Source organism: Strongylocentrotus purpuratus, unplaced genomic scaffold (genome assembly GCF_000002235.5).
Source record: "Strongylocentrotus purpuratus isolate Spur 01 unplaced genomic scaffold, Spur_5.0 spur5_contig_852, whole genome shotgun sequence".
Lineage (NCBI taxonomy): Eukaryota > Metazoa > Echinodermata > Echinoidea > Camarodonta > Strongylocentrotidae > Strongylocentrotus > Strongylocentrotus purpuratus.
In genome coordinates this window covers 134,934-141,497 of record NW_022145560.1, presented here as the reverse complement: position 1 = coordinate 141,497, position 6,564 = coordinate 134,934, and the positions used below count along the sequence as shown (strand labels likewise).

Sequence of the window (6,564 nt, the reverse complement as noted above, 5' to 3'; positions counted from 1 at the left end):
TCACTGGAGGCTTCCAAGGCTTCCATCTTGAATATTGTTAGTCTTTGAGATCAGACCGCAGACAGAATCTTGATGTAGATACCTCTGGCAAAATTAACGTCAATCAATATAAATAACCAAGTAATCGAACATTATCTTTATCAAAATTTAGAATATGAATAATTTCTTTCAATTCTTCTTCGATGCCTTTAATTGCAAATAAAATGAAAGCTTGGATCAAGACGTGGTGTGTTGTCATAAAGGGGTACATATCTACAGACTAATCAATAATTCAGCACTCCTCCGAGAATTATGTACGCAACAGGTGAATGCATGCTTGCAAGGATATTGGACGAAGAAGGGGAAAAAAAGGAGGGGGTCATCTTTGGCGCTTCCTTTTAGGCCTATCATTCCCCTCGTCGGTCGACCCCCTTCTAATATTCTCCTCGCTCTCATCTCTCTCTATTCTTTTTCTCTCTCTCTCTCTCTCTCTCTCTCTCTCTCTCTCTCTCTCTCTCCCTCTCCCCCTTTCCCCTCCCCTCTCCCTCTCTAAAACATACAGGAAGATACCAGTTTCGATTTTTACAGCAATACCGTCATGGCAAAGATAATCTACCAAAGACTTTATTGAAAATCGTTTGCACGCCGTCCCGTCAACCACCCCCCCCCCCCCTCCCAACAAAAATAGTTTGACGTCCCTAGATATGAATACTAACATTTGGAACGTATAGACATCATACTTTGAGGCGAAAAAGAGACAGGTTAGTCCTAAAAGCTGAAGGCCAGTGCGAGGAGATTCAACAGGTAAGCATCAATCATGGCGACGGCTAAATGCAAAATCGCGTTCTGAAGGACGAGATGAACCTGAAATTGAAATAAAGAATACAAATTAAATGGTATTTAGATCTCTGGTTAGAACTCTATCACAACTTTCTGTATCTGTCAAAATGTCATAAATACTGCAAATTAATGTTTCTTAGAAATATGTTGTTTTGCATTTAGTTCACAGTTCATATGCCATTTCTCGTTCCCCTCAAATTAAAGTGAATGCATGTACCACAAAATGATCTCTTTTTTTAAATGGATTACTTATTATAATTAAATGCTTTAATATTCAATGCAAAAATATGTTGATATGTTTCTATTTCTCGTTATCTTCGATCTTATTCGATAATTGAGCAAGTTCAACCTTTTTTGTCCCGGCTCTTTCGACCTGCACATGAAACATTTAATATTCATTATATCTGATTATTGTATGAAGTTAATAGCAATACTGGAGCTTGTATCAGACAAATATTAATATTATATAATGCTTATAAAGTTAATATTATGAACGTTTGTATTCTCGAACATGGACTCCAACTGACAAAAATCCTGGACTTGCTAACATGGCGAGATCTTCTAATAAAAACCTGAACATAACTTTTAAAAATAGCAACTACATGAGCCAGTTAAATGACATTCGCAATATGCTTACTTGTACATCTATAAGCCAGTCGACCAGTATTTCACCATGTAATGGATCCACAGTAGGTGAGATCGATGCACTCCTCGTAGCAACAACACTTTCTCTTTCCTGGAATATTTGGTTCAGACGGAAAATAGAGAAAAACTTTCCATTTCACAAAGTAACAATTTCACAAAGTATTACAACCAACCAATCACAACTCTCTCGCATTATAAATCAATGGATAATGACGAATGCATTTTCAACCGGTCTTAGAACTTTGTGTTGCAATAGTTATGAACACGATTCATATAATTTGTAAATAATCATTCCCATTTAATAATCTTGCATTCTTTAATCATGAATTAAACTGTTTGAACATCGCATGTATCACATTGTATACGCTTTTCGAAATTGCAATCTTTTAATTTTAAGTGACCCCCCCCCCCCCCCCCCCCCCCCCCCCCCCCCCCCCCCCCATCACGGATATTTCTATTTTGAAGAAAAAAATATTGGGTTATCGAGGGCACTGTATATTTGTGGAGGCACCTGCCTCATTGCCCCCGCCCTTCACTTCGACTACGCCCCGTGTTTCTTACCGTTAGATAAAACAGAATATCACCGGCCTGGTATCCATCACGGGAGATCAATGATGAATCAGTTTCCATGGATACGTCAAAGAAATCGTTGAAGTTGACCTTTCGCATCAGGAATATCATGTCGTCCTCGGAGATTTGACATGCTGAAGTATAAAGTACAAATCTTATGGATATTATTAAATTTTGTGTTATTAATAAAATAAAAAACATACAAAAGAGGAAGTGTTTGGCCATTGCAATCCATACAAAGTGTGGATTCATATTTGTATGTTTTCTTTATATAGCTTTGATTATATTATGTAACTATACTAATTAGTCTCATCCCGTCCCCCTCTTTGATGTCTGAATTTCTTAATTTCATTCATGTCTTTGGGAGACGGAAATATTTCTTAAAGGACTCGAATTACTTTTGCCTTAGCCTCAAGGGCAATCACACTAAATGTTGTTGTCCATTTGTTTTTCAATTGTTTTTTTTTTCTTTCTTCAGAATCTTATGAAACCGGCTTCCTCGCCATGCGCAATGTTTTAACATTCATTTTTTTAACTCTTCGCAAATCAAGTACAAATTCATTGAAGTCACTTCTTGACCTTTACATCTCAGATAAATGTGCAGACTTTACATGTTCTAGAGTTAAGAAACAGAATCACATTCATTCGTTTCTACTATTATACTGATTTACAAATTGACTGGGTCACTAGTCTGTGATCTCTCAACATAAGCGTTATTTTTCATTGTGATTAAAGAGAAGTTGATCCCCATATATAGAACTCATATGAAAACATCCCAGTTGAAGTGTATTCTTGTTAGACAATATTGTAATTGAATATCATGCCATACCTGACGGTGCTCCATCTATGGGCGTATTGGTAGGTACCTTCACGGGAAGTTCATCGTTGAGGACCTCGACCTTCAGATCGCAGTCCCTGATTGGAGGTCACTGAGGTCGTAAGTCCTTTCCCGACGAGAGCCAGCCGTCGACCTTTTGACCTAGGTCTGTAAATGGGAATCTTCGAGCCATCTCTTCTGCCGATGTGCACAAGAGGACCCTCATCGACTGACTGTCTGGATGTAGGGTAGATAGTGTTCTTGTGCTGCAGGATGTGTTGCCCACCATGCTTTTCCTCAAAGCTGGCCGTCTCCCTCTGCTCTCCTTGCCCTGCTCACATTTGGATATCCTATACCAAGTACCAGGGATATGAGAGTTTATCCCTGATCCTACCAAGTACACGCGACCGCCTCACAACTCTTGTGGCATCCATGTTATCTAGCCAACCTCGCTCTTGTTCTTTTCACGTTCAGAAGTTCACTGGTGATCTGGCAAACGGTACAATTAATATTACATAATCATGTTCAGGAAACATTGCATGTACCAATTAAAGAAAAATCTATGTAGATTATACACATGAATCATTAAGAAATGAATTCCAACATTTTCCTGAAGGTTGGGTACTTAGCAAAGAATTGCTCTTTTAGCTGCCGGCTTACCGTTAACCTGAAAGGGGGATAGAAATAACATTCAAAGACTTGATGACACATTTGCCCGAGTTGCCAAGTGTAATTTGAGTACAAACCAGGGGCGGATCTAGCTTTTTGCTAAGGGGGGGGTTGACCAAAATAATGACGATGCGGAGCATCGTCCACGAGCCGCGAAGCGGCGAGCCGATTTTTTGGGGGGTGTTTATTTGAACCCCGTAAGTGATGTTTTCCTGGCATCTATTAACACAATGGAGACCATAAAAAGCAGTGCATGATAACGTCTTTTTAAATCAAGTAACAGTTTAATACATAGTTATATTCAGAGTTATCATGTGTTTGGTTAAGTTACCAGATGAGTTGAATATCTTCTCACAATATTTGCACTTGAAAGGGTTTCTCTCCAGCGTGCGTTCTTTTTTCTTTCTTTTTTTTTTTTTTTTTTTTTTTTTTTTTTTTTTTTTTTTTTGGGCCGCCCAAGGGGGGGGGGGGGGTTGCAACCCCCCAACCCCCCCCCCCTGGATCCGCCACTGCAAACATGCATGTACAAAATATCTAACGATATATAGGCGTGACACTAAAAGTAGACATTGATTTGAAGACCGATCCTAAAGCGGTACATGTTCCTGAAACTCACCGAACAGAAGTCTTGAAGATCATCAAGAGCCCCAACAATCTAAGCCGCGTTGAATCTCTAGAATGAATATGGGTTGCAAAGAACACACCCGCTGGTGTCAGCCGCAGGTGACATTTAACGCACGGTGATTGGCTAGCGAGGTGGTATCACGTGATGTCATCTTTATGTGCGTGTAGCGGAGTGTTTGCATAATTCATTCACATTCAAGAAAGAATGCTTGAAACCCGGTGCTTAACTGAGGATGACCCAGCACAGCAGTATCTCTAGTACCATACACTATGAAAATGACTGACAAAGAAAGCGTACAAAATATACAGTTCCTCAGGTAGACAAAGGAACATCCCTTCACTGCTATTATGTAAAAATGTGTAGAACAGGTGTCACATGCATATTCACCTGTTCTACATATTTTTACATAATAGCAGTGAAGGGGTGTTCCTTTGTCTACCTGAGGAACTGTATATTTTGTCCGCTTTCTTTGTCAGTCATATTCATAGTGATACACAATCTGCGTTCTTTTAATAGAATAACCTAAATACGAATAATGCCAGTTATTCATCTATTTACGATTACAGGAGCTACTTTTTAACGTGCTGATGATTAATGATATACACGTGTTATGTCCTTTTCTATTCAATAGTTAGAATGCGGGTCACAAAGAAATAGGCCATTTTCGTAATGCAACGAAATTTAATGCATACGTCTTTGTGAAGCGCCTCAATAAAAACTATTTCATTCACCTGATGAGAATAATTGTATTTCAAAAGACAGAATCAGAACTGCATACATGGATTTGCTTGCCCTACCTAGCAACACTTAAATATTATGCAAACTGCATATTATGCAGTTTGCATCCTGACTATTGAAATACTGTTATTCTTATCAGGTGAATAAAATAATTTGTATTGAGGCACTTCACAAAGACTTGTGTATTAAATTTGGTTACATTACGAAAATGGCCTATTGTAATATATAGGGCTATACCGGCGAAAAGCTTTTTTGTAAATATCTATTGGTGAAGTGATTAATCTAGACATAATTATAATCAGTGAATACATCGTGGTCGATTGGAGTCTCGGTTTCAACCAGAATAGACAAGTCTAGTAAGTTATTCAACTTTCATGCATTTACTAGAGCAACAATTTTATCACAGTGACCCGCACGCTTGTCGGAGGTTTGCCCGATTCATCAACAACTGGCCCGAATTCACAAAGGAGGTTTGTCGACAAACCGAGGTTTATGTGCGTCATACGACGCGTTTCGACGCGTTTTTACAAACCTTGGTTTGTAAAAAAAACAGAAGGAGGTTTGTCGAAACAAAAGAATTCGGGCCCTTGTGTTTGTAAAGTGGATTCCTTCCAATATAGAAATCTTATCAGACAATAAAGGGTGAATGTAAATAGTTTGGTGAAGTGTCCAAAGCCCCCCCCCCCCAGTGTTATTTAGGGTACGCATATGTGTGTTCCAAGCATCCCCCCCCCACCCTTTCAGCATAAGTCCGGTGTGGGGTTTTCGGAGTCAAAGAATCTGATTAAGATGTTCTTTCATCGATTTGAGGGATCCTTGGGGCTGTCATGCTGGTCATGCTGGTCAATTCCAAAAATGGCTGCCACCTCTGTGTAGTTCCAAAAGGAAAAGGGCTAGTATGATAAAAGTTTATAGATATTAAGGGGGTTTTCGGGGTCAGAGAATCTGATTATGATGTTCTTGTATCAATTGCAGGTCTCCTTGGGGCTGCAATGCTGGTCATATTGGCCAAATAAAAAACGACCGCCATCCGAGTTTCCGGGGTCGGATAATCTGATTATGATGTTCTTTTATCGATTTTATGTCCCCATGGACCTATTACGGATGGACATTCATCAGTTTCTTAACGAATTCATTGTGATTGTCTCCGTCAATGTCGTCTCAATTACATTCCGTTCATGTTTCTTCACTTTGATCTTATCATGGTCACCGCCAAAATCCGGGACAGAATCAAGATAGTGATTTTACACATGTTAATCTACACGCGCAGAAGATAATTACTTGCCTAAATCAATGAAAATCGATGTGCAGTTCTGGCTTCGGAAATTGTTGTTCCGTGTACTGAACATGTATTTTATTTTGAGAAACATATTGATATTACCAGATAGAGGTTATTTTTGGATTTGGGGGTTGTGATTGAAAATCCCGTTCCCCCCTATTTCCTCATAATATTCCAGAGTTACAACGCACAGGGCTGATACAGATCATGGCCTTCTAATTGTTTTATAAGGTCGTAGGTGTATGCGAAAGTTTGCGAATCAGTAATAATACATTTCATATCACCAAAATCGTCTGCTTTTCAACTTTGCTGCTCCCCATTGCAGGGATGCTTTTATTTAAGACACAATCTTACAGATCTAGAGCACACCATCCAAACAAAACCGAAGAGAGGGAAACTGCT

At 39.2% G+C, this 6,564-nt stretch overlaps 1 long non-coding RNA gene across 1 annotated transcript; it reads right to left on the bottom strand.

Moving 5' to 3' along the window:
- Window positions 1-1,454: 1,454 nt before the first annotated feature.
- On the bottom strand, window positions 1,455-3,011 carry LOC115928150. Its single transcript, XR_004065919.1, has 3 exons — window positions 2,864-3,011; window positions 2,026-2,168; window positions 1,455-1,555 (listed from the first exon to the last, which is right to left on the bottom strand). It is a non-coding gene; the product is annotated as an uncharacterized LOC115928150 (long non-coding RNA).
- Between the last annotated feature and the right edge of the window lie 3,553 nt (window positions 3,012-6,564).